General features: G+C 32.2%; 1 protein-coding gene across 16 annotated transcripts in view; it reads right to left on the reverse strand.

The window, feature by feature from the left end:
• The window catches only part of shep (RNA binding motif single stranded interacting protein alan shepard), a 147,215-nt gene that overhangs the window by 99,537 nt on the left and 21,679 nt on the right, over positions 1-25,999 (reverse strand). For 2 of the 16 annotated variants that reach the window (XM_076419589.1, XM_076419587.1), the window contains exon 1: positions 88-113. The exons of 13 other annotated variants lie outside the window; for them this stretch is intronic. The gene's annotated coding sequence lies outside the window, so the exon portion shown is untranslated. Of the gene's footprint in view, positions 1-87; positions 114-22,667; positions 22,746-25,999 lie in introns of those variants that run through there. One more of the 16 variants, XM_076419597.1, reaches the window with a different exon arrangement.

The raw sequence follows: 25,999 nt of genomic DNA on the forward strand, positions 1-25,999 counted from the left end.
AAATTAGATTTAATTGTAAATTATCAATTATATTTATTTTAATTAAATGGCAATATTACAAATTAAAAACAAAGAGTATATTCTTACCATCATTAGCCTTTAGTTGCGTATAAATGTTAGTAATGGACAGTGGCATGGTACATACCTAAAAAAGGAAAAGGAACTATATACTTATTTGTAACATATTAATTAAAAATACCTTAAATATAAGCTGGATTCAATAAACCGATAATAATCTATAAATATGAATTAATCATTTCTTTTATTACATTGTTTCTAGCCGTTGCCGACTAACCTAGAATTTGTCTTTATAATAACTTAAATCTAAGTATATATATATATATATATATATATATATATATATATATATATATATATATATATATATTTATATTAACACTGCCGTTTTTCTATTAAATGAATCTCACTACACTACACAAGATCATATAGTTTGATTCTTTTCAGTGTGTGTCTTGTTGTGATGTTTTTCAAGGCTTGTATTACTTCGATATTGTCATGAAAGTGGAGTATGTCTTCATATCTCCTTGCAATTCTTCTCTTGACTTTCCCAACGACAGTCGGTATCTGAAGGTCTAGTAGGTAATCAGTCTTGTAGTACCTAGCTACACCTACAATACTTCTCAAGACTTTGTTCTGAAAATTTGTATTGTCTTTATACTACTTTTCACGGATCATATTTACTAATACTGATAATTGTTATTTTCTTCCAATTAGCCAATAAATTTTCCTTTATTTTAAATCTATAAAGTGGCCGAATATAAATAATTTTTTTGGTTACTGGTTATACTCGTTTGTGAAGTTTTTCTAGATTCCCACTAGGATTTTCCTTGCCGATGTATTTTAAGTTTTTTTTTATAACATCTTTATTAGATACGCTTAGTACAATCTTAATTTACAATTAATTTATTACTACTTTTCCAATGTACTTGGATTAATTAACAAGCAAAACGAGTGCGAGAAAATACATCAGTATGTATTCCTCAATTATAAAATTATAATTATTTATTAATTATTAACTTATAGCTATAGTTTACACTAATATTACACACTAAATGTTCACACAAGTTCGTATGGTTTCCTGCGCGCTGTCCAGCAGTTGTATTGCTTCCACGTTAGTATGATTTAATAATCTTCTTTCGTGTTTTAAGGCGAAATCCTGCACAACTTCGCAAATCCATTTGATTTCCAGGTCATCGTGCTTCATTGGTTACATAACGATAGGCATTGGTAATCAATCGAAGAACCTTGTTTTGACAGCGCTGTATGACTAAATCATTTGAATTTTTAGTGCAACCCCATATTTGCACCCCATAGGTCCAAATTGGCTTTATTTGTATTATAGATCAACCTCTTTGATTTTAGATCAAGTTGAGAGTATCTTCCGACTAACCAGTATAGTTGTTTTATTTTGGTTCTAATGTGTTTTGCTTTTTGTCTAACGTGATGCTTCCAATTTAATCTACCGTCAAGATGAATTCCAAGGTATTTTGCTGATTCTCCTTGAGGAGTATTATAAGTTACTACATTTTTATTGTATTAAGTTGAATTTTATTATTACCTCAATAGGCCACTGAGAAAAATTGGTACAATATGTATTATAAAAAAAAATTCAATTACTTTACAATACATTTTTCTACCTTTTTGCCAATAAGACGATATCGTGTCGAGAGGCGTTGCATCATCGAGTCATTTTCGCACATCTTCCGCATTTCGATACCATGTGCTAGCCAAGCTATGCTGCATCGTTCTTAGCAAGTGATAATTACTGTACGCTGGGTGCAACAGAACTTCCCATTCGAGCTGTAACTGCGTATCCTTCAGGACTCTTGTGTGGTCAAGAGTTATCATTTAAGATGATTTGCGGATGTTATTCGATATTATTGCTTTTTTGCAACAATACGTCATTCAATTTACGTCGATAGACATCTGCAGAAACAGTTTCAGTCAGTTTGGTAATGTTACATGCACAGCAAGACTTTATAACCATCAACATTCTGCTTCGGTGTCATCTGGACCAATGATGACATTTAATGGATTGGGACTACCGAAATAGATCATCTGTTCATCGCCATTTAAAATATGTCACAGAAAACTATTTTTTAATGAATGAAACCTCGATGTTGAAATTGTTCAAAATGACATTTTCATTCAATTAGTGTGCTAGTCACTCTCCTGCTTTTGGATATTTCGCACGTAATCGTCTGGAACTAGTCAATTCATCAATTGCTAAGTAAGCTGAGTGAGAGTTCTTTTAGAGTCTGAGCTGGGTTTTCACCCAGTAAGTTTTGCAATTCACTGTCTTCGAAATGTTTTGGTCTTCATGGCCTTTCTTTGTCATTGGCCTCAAAATAACACAAAATCAATTAAGATATGACAGGATAGCATAGATTTTAAAAGTGTTTGATAGGCTTGGGCAGCAAATTCCTTCAAACCAAGAGAGAAAAGTAATGAATGTTGAATAACTTAGTAGTGGCCATATGGATTTTAGGTACAGAAATGTCAAAATCATTGAATTTAACTATTTGGTTAAAATAGAGCCTAATATTAACCAGGCAATACTATTTTACGTTTATTTTATAAATAAAATGGAGTATTCGAACTGACGTTGTCGCAATACCTAAAACCTTGAACCTAATTTTAAATTAAGTTTTAGTTTCAATGATCGATTGTTAGCTGCGAAAAAAGAAAGACGAAAGTATCGCGGCCACCAAGGGGGTGCAGCGGGACGCGCGGGGTATGCGTCGTGTGTCGATCATTCGCGTCAATCGGATCTAGAAGGCTGTGAGAGTAGAAATTCTGCTCGTCGTCGAACATCCGGGTTCGAATCGCATTAGCCTCGACCAGGTGCAGCGTCAGGACCGGATTATGAGGAAATGCGGACGACGCGACGTCCTTCAAGGTCACGTTAATGACAGAATTCCGAGAACATTTCACCGGAGAAAGATATTAAGTAGCACCCATCGTTTAAAATCGTTCATGGAGTTTTTCTCTTCATTTTGGCCGCGATGTAATTTATATTAAATAATGACGGATATATCAATTATCGTTTGTTCGTTTTTTGTTCTAATGCCAATCAATAATTTTTAGGATTTCAATTACTCTTTAGCATTCACCGTTTATTTTATTACCAGACCTATAAATTAATTTAAAAATATTTATAAGAGATGTTATTGTGTATTAAATCGCATCGGATTCATTTGAAACCAACTACATATGTGAACAAAACTGTTTTCAATGCGTTGATAATGTCTGAATTTGTTTTTTTAAAATGGCAGCTGAGGATAGTCGAATGCTGTGCGACGCTTAGGATAACCATACTCCATTGATTTCAAGATGAAAGTGAATATTGATGTTGACGTTTTAAAAGTGGTGATTTTGACAACGAAAAACAAAAGCGTTCTGGACAGCAAATGGAAACAAGGATTTGAAGGCATTACTCAATGAAACAATGGGGATTGATATTGCCTACAATTGATGTGTTTGAATCGAGCACTATGCGACAAATGGCCAGAATATGAGCAAAGACACAACATTGTTATTCTTCAGCATGACAAAGCTCGACAAAATGTTGCAAAACTGCTGATAACATACTTCGAAATATTAAAATGGGTGGTGGAGCCACCCTCTGTATTATCCAGTTCTTATGAAAATATCAAAATATGGGTCGATTCTTGGATAGCCTCAAAAGATACATCGTTATTTCGAGATGGAATCCGTACATCAAAGATGGGGAAAAGTAGTGTGTGATATACAAAACTTTGAATAAAATAAATAATATAATAAATGTAATAATAATATGATGTAATAATAACATATATATAAATATAACATATATATAAATATAACATATATATAAATATAACATAAATATAAATATAACATATATATAAATACAACATATATATAATAAACAACACAATAAATAATAAAAATAAATATTTTTAAAAAATCCTTTGAATCTAATTTATAAGCTTAATATAATTACGATATACAGATGCAAACTAAATAATCGACTTGATGCTGACTTGATAAATTACTTGATCTTGATTCCTTTTGATTTCTAGAAAGATTATGTGGTTAGATAAAAAAAATCTTAAAACTTTTACTAAATAAAGAGGTGTATTTGCGTTAATTGCAGAACTAATGAAAATTGGTTTAACGCATTTTTAGATTTGTATAACATCCAATATTGGTCTCAAATACTTGATAAATGTACGATCAACATTCAACAACTCAGAAAACTAATCTTACATACAAAATTAATTTTAGTCGAGTAAAACTACCTATAAAACGTAACATTTTTTCAACGATAAAGTTAGGTTCACCATAAGTTTACAACAGCCCTAGATAATTTTCAACAGCCATTTTTAAATTAAACAAGAAAATTAGAACTAATTCACGATGTTTTATTGGATCATAATTTGATATTTTGGTAATGGAGAAACATATTATAATCGTTTTTGATCTTATTATATACCCTTGTACTTAATAATGTGATTACATTCGTCATTTTATTTTTAACTTCTACAATCAAAACGTAATTCAAAGTATAAGTGTAAATTATTAGAGTTTTTAAAAGCGGTGGTGGTATATTTGTTTCTTATTCCTAGTTCACAGCCTGGTTACTGTGCCCAATTTTCATTCTATTGTTTTAATACTATGTGACTATTCTCATTTTAACATTGTTTATCCCAAGCTTTTTTTGAACATAGGTCATCTAAATTTGTGTCAAAACGTCGAAATGTTGCCACAACAACTCTGAGTTTTAGTTTATTTTATCTTTGACCTATAACAAAATTCTAATCTAAATAAACCGACTTTGACAGGCTGATTCGGTTAATAATTTCGGAAAACATTGCGTAATTCTGAAACGAATTTACAAATTGCAGCAGGCAATACTTTAAACATCTTGATGACGTATGTACAAAAAAACTTTGAATAGACAATATATATTTTATTTTACTAGTTTCTTAGTTTTGAACAATATTTATCAAAAGTCTAATAAATGTACCGAAATAATAGAACTGGAAAATTAATTTTCGCTTTTCAGTCTCCAGTTTTTCAATGCGAATTTTCTGGTAAAACTATAATATCTTACCTGGCCAGACACTTAATTCGAATCTCTACTGTCAACAGCTAATGCGATTGAAAAAAAAAACAACCGAATTCATTACAAATGTCTATATGGTCTAGCGTTTTCGTGATGGAAGATAAAATCTTTCCTATTGATTCTAACCGATCTTATTTTTATCAGCTCATGAAGTTTCTCCCGGTTTTGAACACGATCTTTACCACACTCTATTGTCATTGTTTTGATTGTAAAATCATGTGGAACCCGAATATTCAACTTTTTTTGGTGTCCAAACTTAAATAAATCGTCTAAGACTATTTTATGATCGATATTTAGTTCGATAGATCGATTCGTTAGATCGATATTTAATACCCATATTACGAGATGAAATATGTCAATGTATCTGTTAAATCATTTTCAAATGTGCTATAGTATGGCTCAATTGAATAAGTATTACTAGAGATATCGGATTTTAAAGATATTTATTAGGAAACACTTTGATTATTTTTGCACAACCTCATATTTGAAGTATCAGTTAAAAAAATCCAGTCAAAGTAGTGCTAACAGCTACTCTTATTTTCTTTAAAAGTACTCGTACGTTATTTAATTTTCAGCAATAAAATGAACATTTTTATGGGCATTCTATATATCAACGATCATGTTTTTACCGAGTGATTCCTCTTTAAACCATAAACAGAACTGCCTTCGTGGATCGACGGAATGAATTAACAATTAGAATACTTGTCGGGAAACAGTGAATGAATAGAATGTGATACCGGAATTTATACTAGCGGTACTAATCACCAGTAGCGTAGTTCTACGGATAATTAATAATTTGGCTTGTTAGTAAATAAGAAATTATATGGTTCTTTTGTGATGATATTTTGTTTCATAAAAAATACTACAGTAAAACAAATCAGCATTTATAATTTTAATATTTTAGAAAAAAAATAAATGAATAGAATTTTTTAAACTACATTTGAGACCTATAGAGACCTAAACTACCTATAGAGCAAGCGGATACAATGAACAACAGTTAACATGTTTATAAAAGCTATTTTACGTATTATTAGACATTATTTATTATATAACTTATATATATAACGTGTTATGTTTTATAAGTGTGTTATAAGTGTTGAGTTTAGTTATTTTTACCAAATCAACAACTAGTTTAAATATGGTTCGTAAAGTTTTTAACATCATTATTATCACTCGCATTTAATTAAATGGCAAGTATTTAGTGGTACCTTGATACTATTTGACAGTACCACTGAATTATATTCGTTTATTGGTTCTAGAGCAATATGTCATAACCAAGGAATATAATTTATCAGTAATTATGCTGTATCAATCCATTCAGGACATAGTACAGAGGTATCAACTACAGCAGGTAACACTTGTTCGTTGTTGAAACCGTTGATTGATATATTAGTGCTATATTATTTGCTAGAAGTTTCCCGTAGTTGGATTCCGTAAGACCAACTATATTCACTTGTAGAGTAATACTTTATTGTTTAAGAGTAACTTTATATTTAACTTAGTTTAAGTCCAAGTTGTTCTCGTTTAGTAAATATGTATGTAAAATAGCAGTATACAGAAGATGCAACACTGGACCCAGTACACTATCTTGTAGAACTATGGAATTATACATATTAGTTATGAAATTGCTATGAAATTATTGTAAATATGAATATGAGCATCTATCCTGTATCAAAACAAATAGCGATAACAACAATCTGAATAGGACTTTGCAAAGAATATGACAATCCCCAAGAGATAATAAGATTTTACAGAATTATGGAATTGCCAACAGTAAAATAGAAAACACCCAAGTCCCGCCCTTAATTGAGCATCCAAGAATGGAGCTTGACCTATAAAACACAAATACTCGAAAATCTAAACATCATGTCCTGGAATGCACAATTAGTACACAACAAGAAGGAACTTGCTGACGTGCTGATCAGTTACAACATCGACATACTTACTCGCTCCAGGAAACATTCTTCAAACCATCCATCACGTTTCGAATTATAAAATCTACAGAAACGATAGAACCACTGGCAACGGTGGTGGGACCGTTCTTAATTAAAAAGGGAGTCCGTCATTTCTTATTACCTTCACCACATACGAACAGTGTTGAATAAACCTCCATCTCAATTGTTCTGTCAGACAAGCCAGTCAAAATCACTTACATGTATCGGAAATGCACGGATTACAACCCCTCCGAATTCAGGACCGTGTTCGACGGAGACGTAGCCAAAATTATCGGCGACGACTTCAACGTACACCACCCTTCATGGGTCAGCCTCCGAGCTAATCAGGCGGGGGTTGATATCGAGCTCGGAGCTGGGTCTCGGACTGATGATACCAGCAGAACCACAACTACCGCAACCTGCACTCGCTTCCACCAACAATTGATTTATTCATAACCCAAAACACACCAAACCCGTCGACGTACGACTGCTCGATGAAATGGACTCCGATTACCGCCCGATTACTATGACAGTGGGAGACTCCCGGATGATCGAAACCCCGCACGGAAAATAAACCCAAAAAACCAACTGGAAATTATTTCAAGAGATCCTATTGAAAACAGGACCAATCCAATTATCAAGCCTACAAATGACATTCAAAATATTCACAAACAGGCAACGGTCACAATCCCACCTCCGCAAGGTAAATACAACACCGCATTGCCGTCAAATATCAGGGAATCAATTCGACACAAGAACTCCACAGAGGCCAACGAGCCAAGTCCATGAGACAGTCAAAGACTGGAGAGAGGGGAAGTGGGACTCACTTTTCTTTAATCACATAATTGACGCGCCCGCAGACATCTTGAGAATCTTAAAAAGCCTAGCGGGAAAAGTGAAAAAAGACATTCCACCTCTGAAATGTGAAGGGTCAGGTAATTTCGCATTGTAGGACAGCGAAAAAGCCGAGCTTCTGACCGAATCGTTCGAAAAACTAATGGAATCCCTACCTTTCCAAAAAAGGAAGTGGCGCCATTTGCCACAAAAAAGTCATCAGAGCGACCAACAATATAGGGAAAATAGCGCCTCCAAAATATCTTCAAAACCATCTAGTCTCACCAGAAGTGCTACAAAAAATCATCAGCAACGTTAAATCCAAAAAGGCACCTGGATACGATGAAATTTCACTATTCCAACTCAAAAAGCAGCTCTCGGAATTAACCAACATCGTAAATTCCATCATGCGGCTGCAGCACTCGCCAAAAATTTGGAAATATGCACGCATAGTCGTGATTCCGAAAAAAGAACCAGATTCTTCGCCTTCAGGCTACAGGGGTTCAGAGCCAAACTGTCATGTTCACATCAGACCAACAGATTGGTCGCAGAAATTCTCTTCGCCATGAAAAAAAAAACACAAGCTATGCGCGGAATTTTTAGACCTAACAAAAGCGTTCGAAAAAGTTTGGTTCAATGGCCTAATACCCAAATCCATCGGCCGGTTTACCCGAAGACCTGATAATTTTACTGCGCTCCTTTTTGTCGGAGAAGTCCTTCCAAGTAAAGATCGGTAATAACCTCTCCAATCCTAAATCAGTCAAAGCACGAGTCCCTCAAAGTTCCCCATTAGCCCCAGCATTATTAGCTATGAAGAAAGATGTTGAAACCGCCCAATACGCGGATGGCACTTTCTTTACCAGTTCTCGTTTTGTAGATGCCGCTCAGAGAAAGCTTCAAATTCAATTAAATGCCATGGTCCAATGGTTAAATTTCTGGAGATTGCAAATCAACGTCCAAAAAACCCAAGCCATATTCCTTCACAATCAGAGAGACATCCACGCCTAGCAGCTAAGAGTGGAAAAAGTCTCAATCCCGTGGCGACGACAAGCCACATATCTCGGCCTCATCTTTGACCGTGGATTCCTATGGTCAACACAGATAAATAAAGCAATCTCCAAAGGATACGGTGTCGCAGTGCTTAACCCTCTCATCTGCAAATAAGTATAATTGTCTCTGATGACTAAAGTATTGCTTTACTAGTTGCTTATCAGACCCGTCATGTTATATGGATCTAACACTTGGTATCGGTTTGTCGGACCGGAACTAATGGAAAAGCTTCAGGTAATGCAAAATAAACTTCTCAGGCAAACTCTAAATGCACCTTGTTTTGTCGGAAATACCCAAATTCATCGAGAAACTGACACACCAGATATAAGACGGTTCGTTTTCTCCTTATACAAGAAATTCCATGCAACCTCGGCTCTTTTCAAAAATTCCCACATCAGATCCCTGTCAGAGGTTTTCCCAATCCGGTAACCCTGAAGACTATCCTTATAAATATAATAAAGCGCCTAAAAAATATAATACAATATTATAATATATAATAATATAATATTAGAAAGCGCCTTCACGGGCACTCTTCTAAATTGAGTTAACATCAGCAAGGAAACCTTTTCAGTTAGGCAAAGCAGGTCCAAAAAAAAAACACGAAGATCTTCTTTCTCTGGGTTTCCTCGAGTAGCTGTGTTATCAACTGTAAATTGTCAATCACTCGAATAGATCACAAATAATCCCGTTAATTTCTGTTAATAATAAAATAAAATCTCAACTCTCAAATGCATATGAAGGTGGAACTTTTTTAGTTTAACTTGCAGTCTTGTGTGTCATATTTTATCAAAAGCCTGAAATATATTCTAGAATGCAGGCAAGCAATATCTTTTAGCATTTAGGTCTGCATTGATGTGGTTTACCAATCTATGTATTTGTTCTATAGCTCAGTACTTATTGCAAAAGTTAAACCGACTTTACGGAATACTACTTCTATATTCCATTATTTTTATAAGCCTCTTAAACCACAGTTTCTCGCAGTGACCTCTTCTGGGATCTTTTCGGATTTTATAATCGTAATTATTTCAATTACTTTCCAATGTCTAAGGAAGTAATTCATTTGTAACATTGCAGTGAATATACATGAACTTTTCTAGTAGTTCTTGTAGATTTTTTCTAATTATTAAATAGTACCCAGGTACAACCCTAAAACAATGTTTAAGTTAATTCAGACTAAAAAAAACTTGTGATTTGATTTTTTCTGTAAATATTAATATATGCACATGAAGTAATATATCCAAAATTTAAATAAACAAATAAATAAGATGAGTTGTAATAACATACATATTTTAAAGTTAAACGTTACTATAATAATGAACGTTATTTTGTTACTATAAAGAGAATAATAACAAAGCTGCGCCCAACAACTCTCCGATAGAAGATACCACTTATCACGATGAACGTAGCCGATTACATAACACCGGAAGAACTGGCACGTGACGCTTGATTTCGGCGTTCAGCTGTCGTTCCGTAGACGGGTGTCTTTTAGACGAGCAATGAATATGCGTGCGTTCCTTTCAAGCAGAAACTGATTTATTAATAGCAACAGCTACAGTTGTCTACAGTCTGGATATATAGACGGAGAGTTTTAACGTTAGATAGTCACATATGGCAAAGTTTTTATGATAGATAATGTTAAGGGCTAAACCAAAACGAACTTATTTTTGTCTGTAGCGACCTTGAGGCATGTCGAATTTTACATCGTGGAATAACGGTCTACAGAACACCCAGAAATATAAACCCAGATGTTGAACACGGGCCCGAAAACGAATAGCTGGCGGCAACCCCGAGACGTTTATCTGGGATGTTATTGAAAGGTATTTCGATTCATTCAGTGCTCAACCATCGTTTGGTTTAGACGTGCCACCGTCGACTGCCCAAGCCTCGTCTCCAGGTAACACCGCCGCCATCCGTTTTATCTAATTGTATTTTTCACATTTTTTATATAGCCAATAAATAACGGTCACATAATGTAAACACCACTGTTTCATTTCGTTTTACCTCCATTCAATGAGCCACATCATTTTAAGTAAAAATAAGGCTGCATTATTTTAAGGTTTTGAAGTATGTAGAAAATAATTAAGCGTCTAATGTATTTATGTGTTAAACAAATACTCGAAACACATATGCATTAGTTCGGAACATTTAACGTGGAAAAGATGAATCTCTGAGTATTTATGGGCGTATAGTTTTATCGAGACAAGGAAATCACTATTGTATTAGGCAATTTCCCTCCCTAAAAATAATTACTAATCAGGTGGCGGGAAAAATAATTAAGCTAGCCTAATCGATCAGTTGAAGGTACCCAAGGGAGGAGCAATGGGGGATAAAATGTGATGTCTAATTAACCACGAATCTTCACGACCCATTAAGAATATTTAGATACCTGGTCAAGGGAGCGCAGTTTGTGCCACTTGATAGTGTGAAGATCGTCGTCAAGCTTTCTTTATTAATAAAGTAGATTTAACTTTGCCAGTTTTTGATGATGCGCAACAGAATATTATTGGGTGAAGCAAACTTTTCAGTCTACCACTGGCATGATTTGTCGTCGAAGGAAGCATGCACTACTTCTATCTAAAAATATTTCAAATAGCGTTACAATTCACTGTATTGAAATTCGCATAACTTCCGATAGCTCCACATTTAATACTTATATAACTCATATATCACTCAAATTATATACAACTCATATTATATAATACTCTAATAAATAAATATGGTAAACAGTGGACAGTTGTTACTTTATTCATTTCGTATAGACATTAGGTTTTATTTTTATTATTTCAGTCATTTTGATACATTTATGTAAGTAAACAGCATTTTTTCAGTTCCAAAATTCCAACTTATGAATGAACAAAACCTTATATGTAGGGAAAGTATTACTCAAAATAGATAAAAAATCTCAAATACTACATTTGGGAAACAATGTAGTGATTAACGATAAACAATGAAAAATATTAAGGTACATAATTTTCTGCAATAAAGAACAGTTCTGTATCCAGTGAACTAAAATACATTTCAAAACATTCATAATAATATTTTTTTCTGACAACGTTGCTTATTGTTCCGTATAATGACGTCTCAGTGTGACCGATGGTATCAATTACGTATGAAAAATATCGTGTTTCTTATTATGGTTACACCAGTTATAAGTTATATATTATTAGTGATATCTAATATGTTAGACTGCGTGTTTTCGTAATGAGATTTCCATCTACAACCAATATTAATATGAGACACACTTTGTCAGCCAATCGTCAACAGTAGTACTAAATCTTCAACGATATTTTTATAATCTCCCATAAGAAAAAATAATAGTTCACGATTACATTTAATTTAAATTCGGAAATTTAAACACACTAACAATAAAACACATTCCAGTGCCAGTTTAAAAATGATTAAAATGATATTGAAGATATTTTTATCATTATGAATGTTTGCTTATCTCAAACTTGTAACACAACAAAGTTAAAATATTATTGCAATCTGTTAGAGTAATTGGATGCAAAAACTAATGAAAAAAGGTCCGGTTTATAGAGGGAAAAATAAATTTCTATCAAGATAACACAATAGAATCAAGAATTATTTTAACATCCAGTTTATTTGCCAAATTTAGTTTCATCATAATTTCGTGGAAAGCACTTTTCACGAAACGAGGAGGAATTAACTAGTTAAAATGGATTACGATTAGCATATAAACAACTTACCAACAAAATTATCTGTAAGTATCGATTCTACGTTCACGAACCAAAGTTAAAATTGTTATTAATGACACTTACATGCCATTTTCTAATTAATGAGAGAGGAAAATGATATGAAATAGAGAAACTACTACAATGGCGAGAAAAGAGAATAAAAAGAAGAAAAAATAAGAAAAGAAAATGAAGAAAGATAAGTATACAGTATTTATCAGATCAGATTACTTTAAATTAGAAGGGCAAAAGACACTAATATATTAAGCAAAGAAATACTCTTACATCACGTATCAAACTGTCAAGAGACAGAAAAAATAATTTCGTTTTTTTTAATGTTTTTTAAAATGAATTTACTGACATAAATTTTAAGCACAAATATACGCTCCGTTTTGATCTGACATTTTGACAGTTTTGTTCTACTACAACACTACTCCTACTTTTTCCTCTTCTCTACTCTCACTTCCAAGATTTCTAAGAGGAAAATTGAGCCAAATGACTTTCACAAACCTCTTGAAACCTTTGAAAACAACTTTATACTAAGCCGACACTACTTCCGAGCAACACGGTGACCGAATAAAAACTTCCCAACCAAACACCATAAAAATCTTTGCCGTCACTGAAAACGTGTGTAGTCTGGCATTGAGATGGAAGACAACCCTTTCCTATTGATAAATTCGTTTTTTTAAATGACTGTTTCAATCGCATTTGTTGCTCGAAGTAGAAGGTCGAATTGTTTGTTTACTTTTATTCGCACACTAGCATCGAACAAGATCCGCTATTTCATTCGCAACAGGGGAATGGAAAATCTACAGATTCTATTTTTCATTGTTAATTCATGTACAAACCAAGTACTTAGCTATTCTTTTGGTCTCCGGTCTGATGTAAACAGTTCAAAAATTCTAGATGGTACATACCTAATTCCATAGCGATGTCACCAGATAAAAGGCAAAATGTGAAGAAAATTACCTTCTGGAGTCTGACAATATATTCTGAGTAAATAAATTAATAAAGCTATCTTTAAAGACATCTATTAGGAAAACCCGAAAATACTATCAGACCCATAAATTAATTTTAAAGAATGTACAACAGATGGTGTTACTGTGTAAAAACACGTATCAGGTACATTTTAACCAACGTCAAGTTGAAGCCTCACCCATAGGCTTTACTTTGCAGTATACCAGTTCGTCGAAGTGTTGAATTTCTGTGCGTTGAAAATATCTGAATCTGTAAAATCGCATTTGTGGAAAAGTGAATTTTAACAATTAAGCTTCAAATTAAAAAAAAACCTTAAGTATAATATACATAATATAATAATATCTTATTGTTATTATATACTGAAAGACAAATGGTCAAAGTCTTATATATAAAACGAAGTAATTAATAAGCGTATTAGTGTGAAGAAGAATTACTATTCTAACAGTTCTCAGAAGATTTACTAAAACTATTACTATTTACTAAACTAATTAACTAACTAAACTACTTAAATATATATATATATATATATATATATATATATATATATATATATATATATATATATATATATATATATATATATATATATATATATAAATATATATATATATGTATTATATATAATATAGTATAGTTAGTTATATATATATATTATATATGTATATATATGTATATATATATATATAGTTATATATATATGTTATAGTTATATATATGTATTATATAGTTAGTTATATATATATATACGTCTTTGTTTTGTCTCTGTCGCTCAGATTTGTTTTTCAGCTGCACATTCATTTTCGCCTGTTAATCGTAACTCGGAGAAAAATATGCAGAATTAGCTTTAAGCATATCAGTAAATTGAGGTGAACAATACGTTTTCTTAATTTATTCTGAGGCCAGCGAATATCAAATCGATCAAGAAGTTTGTAACATTATACTGCATATCATGTATCTTTTTAAAAACTGTTCGCATAATTGCATCTACTACCGTCTCGAATCACAAATTAATTCAACAAATCCTAGCATATAGCTGAATTTATAATAATTTTAGGGGATCGTATTCAGCTTCCGAAACTAGTCAAATTGAGGAACAGTGCATGATGCCGAAATCAAAACGAAAATCGATAAAAACTTCGCTATCCCATGTTTTCCTCTTCTAACACATTCGTTCATAAATTGATGGAGCTATTGCTTGCTTTCTTCTGCTTGTTTCTTTTCGGGTTTTTCGTCGTCTCATTTGTAACATTAAGTATATTTTCATGAACATTTTTCCCACAATTGATATCATATGAGTTTTACTTTATGTCTTGCTTCAATTCATACCGAATATATTTTTGGAATTTTTGAAATGCAATAATATTACGTTTTTGATATAAGTTTGTGTAAGTATGTTATTTAAGATTATACATGATTTTAAGACCAGTTTAATTTACTACTACTATAAAATTTTACTATATATATATATATAATTGGCATAATAAAAAATACTGTAAGAGTCATATACTATAGATAAACAATATGCTGTGCCAATATTTGTTGACCTCTAACATTCATATCTTTGTTTCATATATTACTCGCTTTATCCTGCTTTAATTAAGATTATTAAAATACATTCCCATAGACCAAAATAAAGTATCATTAAAAAAGCTATTGATTAATCGATATAACCGCAAAACCTAAGAGAACGTAAAAACGTACAAATCTCGACCTAATTAACCGACTTATTTGACGAACCAAAAAAATATCAAGTGGAGTCAGCTCAAAGCCGCAAGCCGGGATTCATCAACTACCTTGAACTAGCTTTTTTTTAAGAGAAAGAAAAAAAATATCCACCAAATGTGATTAATGAAAATTGTACTGATTAGTATTCTAAAATTCAATCCAATATTAAACAATAGCTTAATACTAAAAACACTGTAGCGACCTTGAGGCATGTCGAATTTTACATCGTGGAATAACGGTCTACAAAATACCCAGAAATATAATCCCAGATGTTGAACACGGGCGGGGTGCCAGCAGCGCCAACTAGAACCCGAGAACGAATAGCTGGCGGCAACCCCGAGACGTTTATCTGGGATGTTATTGAAGGGTATTTAGATTCATTCAGTGCTCAACCATCGTTTGGTTTAGACGTGCCACCATCGACTGCCCAAGCCTCGTCTCCAGGTAACACCGCTGCCATCCGTTTTATCATTTGTATTTTTCACATTTTTTTATATAGCCAATAAATAACGGTCACGTATGTAAACACCACTGTTTCATTTCGTTTTACCTCCATTCACCGAGCCACATCATTTACCCTAAAACACATAAAAAATTAAAATCGAAAAGGAAGTATAGTAGCCTAAAGGTCTAGAGCGCTAAATAACGACGAAGTGTTTTAACGACTATAAAAAAGAAATTCTTTAAAATCCCTCAATTTCCAAAAAGAGTAATTTACTCAAGGATGTTTTGGTTTTAATGATAAATTAAGAGTATGGTAGAACAAAATTAAATTAACCTAGCCTCCAAATCACAAACTACAATAATCGACTGAATTAACGGAGTATTAGTGAAGCTCTAAAAAAAGCATCCTTTAATCTAGAACACAGATTGATTACAGATATCATTTATTATTTCTTTCTTTCAATGCGTGATACAGATGATTGTGATTGCTTATAGAAAAGAATGTAAAATTTGATGTGACAGAATTATCTACATCACGCCAAGTAAGACTAGATGAATTTTACTATGATCGATCTCAATGACTAGGTAGGGTTCACGATTTACTAAATACAATTTATAATTATTTTAAATTTTATAGTAGTAGTAAATTAAACTGGTGTTAAAATAATGTATAATCTTAAATAACATACTTACACAAACTTATATCAAAAACGTAATATCATTGCATTTCAAAAATTCCAAAAATATATTCGGTATGAATTGAAGCAAGACATAGAGTAAAACTCATATGACATCAATTGTGGGAAAAATGTTCATGAAAATATACTTAATGTTACAAATGAGACGACAAAAAAACCCGAAAAGAAACAAGCAGAAGAAAGCAAGCAATAGCTCCATCAGTTTATGAACGAATGTGTTAGAAGAGGAAAACATGGAATAGCGAAGTTTTTATCGATTTTCGTTTTGATTTCGACAGCATGCACTGTTCCTCAATTTGACTAGTTTTGAAAGGTGAATACGATCCCCTAAAATTATTATAAATTCAGCTATATGCTAGGATTTGTTGAGTTAATTTGTGATTCGAGACGGTAGTAGATGCAATTGTGCGAACAGTTTTTAAAAAGACACATGATATGCAGTATAATGTTACAAACCTCTTGATCGATCTGATATTCGCTGGCTTCAGAATAAATTAAGAAAACGTATTGTTCACCTCAATTTACAGATATGCTTAAAACTAATTCTGCATATTTTTCTCCGAGTTACGATTAACAGGCGAAAATGAACGTACAGCTGAAAAACAAATCTGAGCGACAGAGACAAAACAAAGACGTTTGTAGAATGAAAGGTGAACTCGAATTATTTCGATGACGACAATAGACCTTTTGGATGAAAGATAGGATAAGCAATAACATATTTGAAAAATAAGAAGCTAAAAAGCATCTGAAACCAGTACGGTTTTACGATCGATTGTCAACAGTTTCTTTTATTAATTACATCTTACATGAGATATGTTTAGTATGATCTTAATTTACAAATTGCTGAAGTTATTAATAATTCTTCACCGTTTGACAAAATAAGAAGCAAGTAAGCAAAATTATCCGAAAAATATTATATAACAAGTAGCATTTCAACAATATAACCTGGAAATATTAACTACTTTTCATTTACTTTTATGGATAGCCCACTGTCTTTTAACCTACGATATCGGTTTAAGGAATATTTAAACTATTTATGAACTTTATTCGCCAATTTTAATGATTATATATGCTATGCTAAGCAATTAGTTAATTCTTTATATGTTGCTTCTTTCTTACCACATTTCTTAATTCTACCAAACCAAACCAAATTTCTTCGTATATACTTATCCAATTTTGAATCTAATTATTAGATCAAGACATAACATGGAACTACCTTGTAAACGACAAAAGACAAAAATGTTACCAATCTGCATCTAATTTATAAATAACACGGTATTTTATATTCATACGCTAACCCTCTGTATACAAATATGCAAAACTGGAACTTAAACCAAGCGAAACCATCATAAGAGGTCAGTAAAGAATGCAGCTGATTTCCTCGTCGAGCTTTCAAAGAAAAATGGTCCTTACAGAAGCAAAAATGCCACTAAGTAAATTTGGAATTTTAATGAGTCGATCGAATAGCATTCACAACATTTGATACTACCAAAAATTGGCTCTATTCGTGAGTATCTTCGAAAATTAAGCATTTTTCTGACATCGTATCCGCATGCTTCAGAAAAACAGAATAAAGTAATACTTGGCTATGGGCAATAAACATTTAATGAATTAAAGAAACGATAAAATTAGGCTACAAGATAAAGGTAAATGTCGAATTGACAAAGAGATGCCGTTTTGATCAAAACTGTGTATGTGAGCGTCCATACTGTATCAGATCAAATAGCGATAACAATAATCTGTATTGGTCCTTGAAAATAGTATTGTATTACCCAGGAGACAAAAGATTTTTATAGGTCCAGCTACATCCTTGGGTCCTTGATTTGGGGCGGGCCTTATTTTTTCTTTTAGTGTTGGGGATTCCATAATTCTGTAAAAATCTCCTGAGAATACCATACCATTTGCAAAGACTAATTCAGATTGTTCTTATCGCTATTTGTTCTGATATAGGTTGGATGCTCACACGTAGGTTACGCGACTGAATACAGTACACGTGTCATTAGTTCGTATGACAAGTTTAAACTCTTCACTTGATCTCTCAAGTAGTTTGCAAAAGTTGCATAGTTGGCGCTACCAGAATTAAATCCATATGTTTTTCAGTTAGCCCTAACCCTCAAAAGATGCGTGTATAAATTTGACAGCTGTCGGATCATTAGTTTGTGAATTATAGCATTTTTGAGTGAAGCAACTTTTGTAATTGTAAAAAAATAGATAAAAAGGAATTTCGCGTGTTGATAAAGTATTGCTTTTTGAAGGTAAAAATACAGATGAAGCAAAAACTTGGCTTGATGCCGAGATTCCGAACACTGCCCCAGGAAAATCAACCATCAAGGCAAGTATGCTAAGTTTAGACGTGGTGAAATGAGCACCGAAGACGGTGAACGCAGTGGACGCCCAAAAGAGGTTGTTACCAGCGAAAACATTAAAAAAATCCACAAAATGATTTTGAATGACCGTAAATTGAAATCGAATGAAATATCAGACACTAAAGATATCAACTGAACATGTACATACCATTCACGAAGTTCAAAGTGGGCGCCGCGCGAGCTCACTTCGACCAAAAACAACGACGAGTTGATGATTCGCAGCAGTGTTTGAAAGTGATCAAGCGTAATAAACCCGAGTTTTTGCGTTAATATGTGACCATGGATAAAATATGGCTCCATCATTTCATTTCCAAGTCGGCCAAAATGGCCGCATTTGAGGAAAAAGAAAGTGCTGCTTCACCAAGACAATGCACCGTGTCACAAGTCAGTGAAAACGATGGCAAAAATCCATGAACTGGGCTTCGAATTGCTTCCTGATCCACCGTATTCTCCAGATCTGACCCCAGCGACTATTTCCTGTTCTCAAATTTCAAAAGAATGCTCGTTGGGAAGAAATGTTCGTCGAATGAAGAGGTGATCGCCGAAACTGAGGCCTATTTTGAAGCAAAGGACAAATCGTACTACAAACAACCTTTGAAGAGAATTATGTTGAATAAAAAAAAACTAATTTTGGCAAAAAAATGTGTTTTACTATGGTAGGCCGGGGACTTTTCAATTGACCTGTTAAACTATTGTTTTATTGGAAATGACATTATCATATCAAGAACTACAGCATGTTAGCGAGCTGTTAAGCAGAGCGGAGCAAACTCAAAATCAAGCGACTGTAGCCTTTAGTCGGAAGATACTGTCAATTTGACCTAAAATCAAAAATATTGGTTTATCAGTCAATCATAAAGGTTGCACTAATCAAAACTAAAATCAAATCACTAAACATCAAATCAACTACTAATCCAACGTAGCCAAAACAAAGTTCTACGATTAATTACCAATGCTTATCGTTATGTAACCAACGAACTTTACGATGAAGTCGAAATCAGATGGATTTACGAAGTTACCCAAGACTTCGCCTTAAAGCATGAAATATTTACTAAATCACAGCAACAACTGGGCAACACGAAACAAATCAGAAGATTGAAGTGAACCAAACAAAACGAACTTGTATATTAAAAAGTGTTACTCTTAATTTTAGTTTAATTTTATTTTAATTTAGGAAAATTGTATGTATCCCTTACTCGTTCGTAAATTAAAATTGTAATAAACATATCTAATGTAATATGTAATTAATTTAAAAAATATCAGCAACTTTTCACTTTTCCCTCATAACTATTAACATATTGTTAATTAGATGTCTTTAAAATATAAATTGTCTTCTAATCTTCATCATGTGTCATTTCAAAAGAATTTCGTGGATTTATTATACCTATCTCCTACAGAGTAAACGAAGTCATGAATATCGATGTTATTTATTAAGGTCAATTCTGTATCCATCAATATGACGGCTGATTGTCTAGAAATCACAAAACCAACCTTTTCGAATATTCAAAATATTTTTAAAATGAACAATGGCAATTTTATATTTTTATATTTTTTTAACATTATAAAGATATTTTTTATTAAACATGCTTAAAGATTCAGATGAATACTGAAACTCACAAAGTTAGTGTTGCAGTTAGGATTTTTAAAATAGATTCTACAATGTGTACGAATTAGTTTTAATGATATACAGTTTTCATGATATTAGCCATATTAAATATAAAATTAGCTTTAAAAATTTACCTATAAGAATAATGTACTATAATTAACCAATTCAACCTTTAGGTCAACAAAACATAATTTGCGGAAGATACTGCTTTTAATTCAAATTAAGAAAAAAAATAAATATGCGGCTGATGATTTTGATATCAGTGATAAATAATGCAAAGGAAGACTATCAAAAGATGAATATGCTGAGTTGAAAACCTAACTGGACCAAGAGAGATGCCAAATTATAGAGGAGCTTGCTGAAACCTGGTGGTGACTCAAATTTGAAGTCGTTCCAAGGTACGGTGCAAAAACAAGGATATTGAAAAACCCAAGCCAATATACATCTTTTCAACGTTTGTTTTTTACTTTTCCTTTCAACTGTTGCTCCGAAGGCAAAGTTGAAAAATTTTTGCATCAAATCGAATGAAGAACGGATACCAAAGCACAGAAAATCAAAGACTAAGTCAAGTTATATGTCAATTTTAACGACTAAGCCGAATATTCATAAGAAGAAGCTAATACAAAACACAACATACAATGAGATATTCCAGAAAAAAGGAAATTTTGAAAAAGAAAGTAAACTTCAAAAAAGCATATTTCAACTCAAAAAATACGTTCTACCTGAATAATGCTTTCAAATTACAAAAAAAAACAAAAGTTATTTGTGTCCATTACAAAAAGTTGTAATTTATAATCAGTATTTTTATTATATTCGAGCCAATAAATTGCCAAAAATAAATAACATAACTATCTATGTTTTATAATTTAATATAAGTCGTAATTTATATATAATTCTAATGAACAATAACAAAAATAAGTGCGATATAGCAATTTTTATTATTTTGCGCCCAATAAACTGTCAAAAATAAATAGCAAAATATAACTACCTATCTTATATATTTCAATATAACATAAATCATAATTTATTATTCTTATATTCACAATGACTATTATATTTTAACCCCACTTCTTCTATTATAACACCAACAAAACAAACATACCTTGTATTTATTATTAGTTCTATTTACTCAAGAAACGAATAATTTTGTGCCGCGACCTTGCGGTTTTTATTTTTCCAAATAATAAACCAAGAAAAACGATAGCTTAGATGAACTTGATCATAACAGTGCACATTTTATTTCTAAATAAAAAAAAACTGTCAAGGTCTCTGGCGTTTTTTTTTCTCAGAAACGTGGACATTCAGGTAACTCACCGTATAGATGCAAAATGCAGCGTTCATTTTTTAATGATTTCTTACAACTTCTGTACGTACCTGCAACAAAATAGCATAATTAGTTTTAAATCTCGAATGACTTAGGTGCTGTTTTCTTTAAAGAACAACAGTTTGTCATTGACTGACCTAGCCATTACTTAGAAGATATTAACTTTTAAGATACACAATAATTAACAATAGAGTAAAATCTCAGATAACATTGGCGGTTGGATTTTCAATCATAACCATAGACATATATCGATAACAGAAACAAAAAAAATTGAACCGACTTCAATGAATAAATAAGGAACTAACTAAAAAGTAAAAAATAATCAAACTTAGGTTTTTAACACAAAAAAAAACGTTTTAAAATAAAATATGCCCATAATAATCGTTATAATAACTAAATAAAAATAAACAAAAATCTTATTTAACCTATCTACTACACGTATTTTATATTCTACTAGATACACACAGTTTAGCTTAATATCTACCTAAACCTATTTATCTATTTACAATATTATAATTTAACTACTACCAACTGATTACGTTACAGTCGGTGCCGAGCCCAAAGAATTATATTAAATTAGATTTGTTTTGCTCGTAATTTAATTTTGTGTTTATGACACAAACTATGAACGACTTTGGTAAGCAAATTCTTACTAAAAACTCCTCAAAATCCCTTGAAAGGTATAGCGATCCGGTCCCTGCTTTCATCATTAGCTTCCCTGAATAATTTCAAAGTATACAATTAGTTGTCTGTTCCCATAATATTTAAAGAAATAGCCTCTAACTCCTAACCGTTGAGGAGTTTCCGTCACATCAGCTCAGTAGTAACATTATACACAAATATCTGATTATTTTAAATAAAAAAAATATATGAAAACATAGTACGTGCCTTTGAAATTTGAGGGTTTCCCTAGATTTCGGATCGGATCCTAACTTAGTTCCAATGGGACCACCTCGAAAGTGCACTCTATCGAATAAAAAAAGAATTTTGAAAATCGGTCCACAATTGACGGAGAAATCGGTAAACGTACTTAAAAAAATATACAGTAAAAATATACAGATGGTTAAAAATGGAATTAAACGAACAACATAAAAATAAGTTATAAACTTTTATTATCAGTTATTTTAATGTCATAGGTTTTTGTTCAAAATGTTTAGGTTTGTACTTTAGATTCCGGCATTTATGCCAAGGAAAGAATTGTTTATTTGAATTGATTAATAGGAAAGCATTGTCATCACATCAGCACACATACAGGTACTCCTAGTGGCAAGATTTCAAAAATATTAGTTGGAAAAGATTTACTTCATTAACTGTCTTTAGAGGTAGAAATGCTACAGTGGCGGAAATATGATTTTACCGGAAAAGTGTTTAAAATACTTTTAAAATGTATATAAATAAATTCGGATTGAAAAACATGAAAACAGCGAATTTACTTTTTCCCCAACTAAACACTTGGAAATTTATGGTGGAGCAGCATCCCCATCATATCCCAATTGTCAGTTTTGGTTTCAACGAGCTTTCAGCTTTCAGCGAGCCTAGAGAACTAAAGAAGAACAGAAAATAAGAATTGAAGACAATCAATTGAAACATTCAATGAACGAAAGCTTAGCTCAGGCTCTCAAAAAACGTTCAGACGACTTAGCAGTTGATGAAATAACTGCGATGGGAATGCGATGGAAAAGGTCTAAGTGAAAGGAAAATAAACATGAAAACTTAGTTTTGCAATGATATATTGTGACTGGCGATGTAAAGTGAATCTACCGCGATAAAAACATTAACAGCAGATCTACGTCAATTGAACAAATTTAAAAGCAGTTACAGCGAGCAACAGATAATAAAGTCATTCTCTGACATGGCAGAGCTCGGTCCACGTTACAAGAGTTATGAAGGAATAAGGTTATATACACTGTCGCAGCTCGAATAAGAAATTTTGCTTCATTCAGCGTTCTCAACTACCAGCAAACAAATGACATTGTGATTACCACAACATCGTTCTTCAACGACGACATTCCTTAGCGCTAACGACCGAACGACTTTGTTGACTAACAGAAAATGTTAAGAATGTCTGCTCTATTATCATTATTTCAACTTGAAAAAAAGCTTTGAGGAAGAACAATTGGTTTATTTTACACTAGGGTAATTATGATCAAGTTTAAAATAAAATGTTTGCTCCTCCTGAAACTAAATCTGCTGCTTTAAATCAATTAATCTTTTTAAGTAACAAATCGCTGAAAACGAGCAGTTACGAAAGCTGTCTATAATGACGGGCATGTGTCACTTTTGAAAGCAATAAAATATATGTTTATATTTAAAATAAATGTTGTTTCTTTCTTAGAACTCCCATAAAAAAATATGTATGTAAAAAAATATGTTTTTGTAAAAAATTTAGTTTTAACTTAAAAAGTCAAATGACCCACTTTCAGTGATTATTTGACTCCGAATTCTTTTCTTTAGCAAAGGAGATATAAAAAGCATTGATCAATCGTTAACCTAATTAATCCTGATCTTTTAGCTCAAAAATAGTAACGTTGAAGGTTAATAACTAGAAAGTCAATACAAAAAACAAATCCAATGCTGATTTATTTTTGAAATTTTAAACTTTTAATTTATTAAGAAAATGTTCTCGGTATTATATATAGCGTTCTAATTTTATTTTTAATTATTAATTTAAAATGTACATATGCACGACTTTAATTTGACATAACCAATATAATGCTCAAAGGCGATATTTATCCAAAGCGATCTCCATTAGACACATTTCTGTTAACGTGTTTTTCAGTCAATAAAACAACTGATTTTGAATTTAATTTCTGGAAAGACTGGAAAAACGAACGTATTTTAAAAATTCAAAATTAGAAATAAAAAAAATAATTATCTACACTAACATCACTCAAACAAAGTTAAAACAAAGAGATTTTTTATGCACCCAAAGAAAGAAGTACTAATTCAAATGTTTACTGTCAACAACTGACAAAACTAGATGAAAGCATCAACGAAAAATGATCACAATTGATAAATTAATTGAGACAAATGATTAATTAATTGAGTTTCAAGATAACAACAAACAAAGGAATACATACTCGCAATATACATTTTATGTAAATTAATGATAAACTATTGTAATTTGCTGTTGTTATATACACCTCTCCACGCGATTCATTTATTTCAAAGTTTCCAATTCATGAATAAAGTTAAAACTCTTACAAATTACGAGAAATATGACAAATGAGGTATCATAATAAAATGCCAAATATTGAAGTTAAAGTCCTTTTAGTTTTTTCTTTATTTATAAACAAATTCTTTTCATTATAAAAACCTCTTTTCATTTTACCAACTTTTACCAATTAGAAACAAACCACAAAACCAATAAAAATTGTAAACTAAAACTGTTAATTAATTTTAAAGTATTTACGTATTTCTACAGTCTTGTCAAAGTTCATTATTGGGATTGCTTTTTATACCGCCTTGGCTTAAACTAAAAAAATTATTATACACAAAATAAAAGACTTTCAATGTTCAAGTTAATACATCATGAAACAGCCAATGCAGGCCATCAAAATATATTACGTTAGAACATAATGTTGTCGCGTTAACTTTGGAGTTTTCTTTATAACCCCTCTAATTATTGTCATTAATGCTTTGAAGAGTTTTGTAGACATTTGATAGGGTCGACTAGTCCAAACACAAATAGAATTTTATAGACTTATTGGGAGTTTTCACATGTGCCGAGACGACACCGATACGGCACCGTATTTTGTTTTTGTTATTTTCATTAGTATTGTCCCATATAGAAGACTTTGATTCTAATAATTCAATTAGTGTTACAATATCATATTTAAAACTAGACATTTTCCTCTTTTAGCCTTAAAAATATCTCTGTACACAATAAAAATCGAGTGGAGCCTGATTGTTTCCCGCCGACATGCCGTTGCTGGCAACGACACGATACCGACATATCGGCGAGTGTGAAAGGGTTCCATTTGTTTACGTGCGATTACGCGTCCAGCGATATCGGTGTCGTGTCGATGCCGACAGATGTGAAAACGCCCATTCCGTTACATATTCGGAAGCACCAGACTTCTGTTACTTTTTAACTAGGAGACTTTACCTAGCAAAAACAAAAGAAAGAATAACAAAAATATTTGTTTATGGTAACACTCAATATTAAAATATAATAAACTAGCGACCCTCCCCGGCTTCGCACGGGTGCAATGCTGATA

Source organism: Rhynchophorus ferrugineus, unplaced genomic scaffold (genome assembly GCF_030347505.1).
Source record: "Rhynchophorus ferrugineus isolate W39M unplaced genomic scaffold, kcgeb_rfMv2 rfM1, whole genome shotgun sequence".
NCBI classification, from domain to species: domain Eukaryota; kingdom Metazoa; phylum Arthropoda; class Insecta; order Coleoptera; family Curculionidae; genus Rhynchophorus; species Rhynchophorus ferrugineus.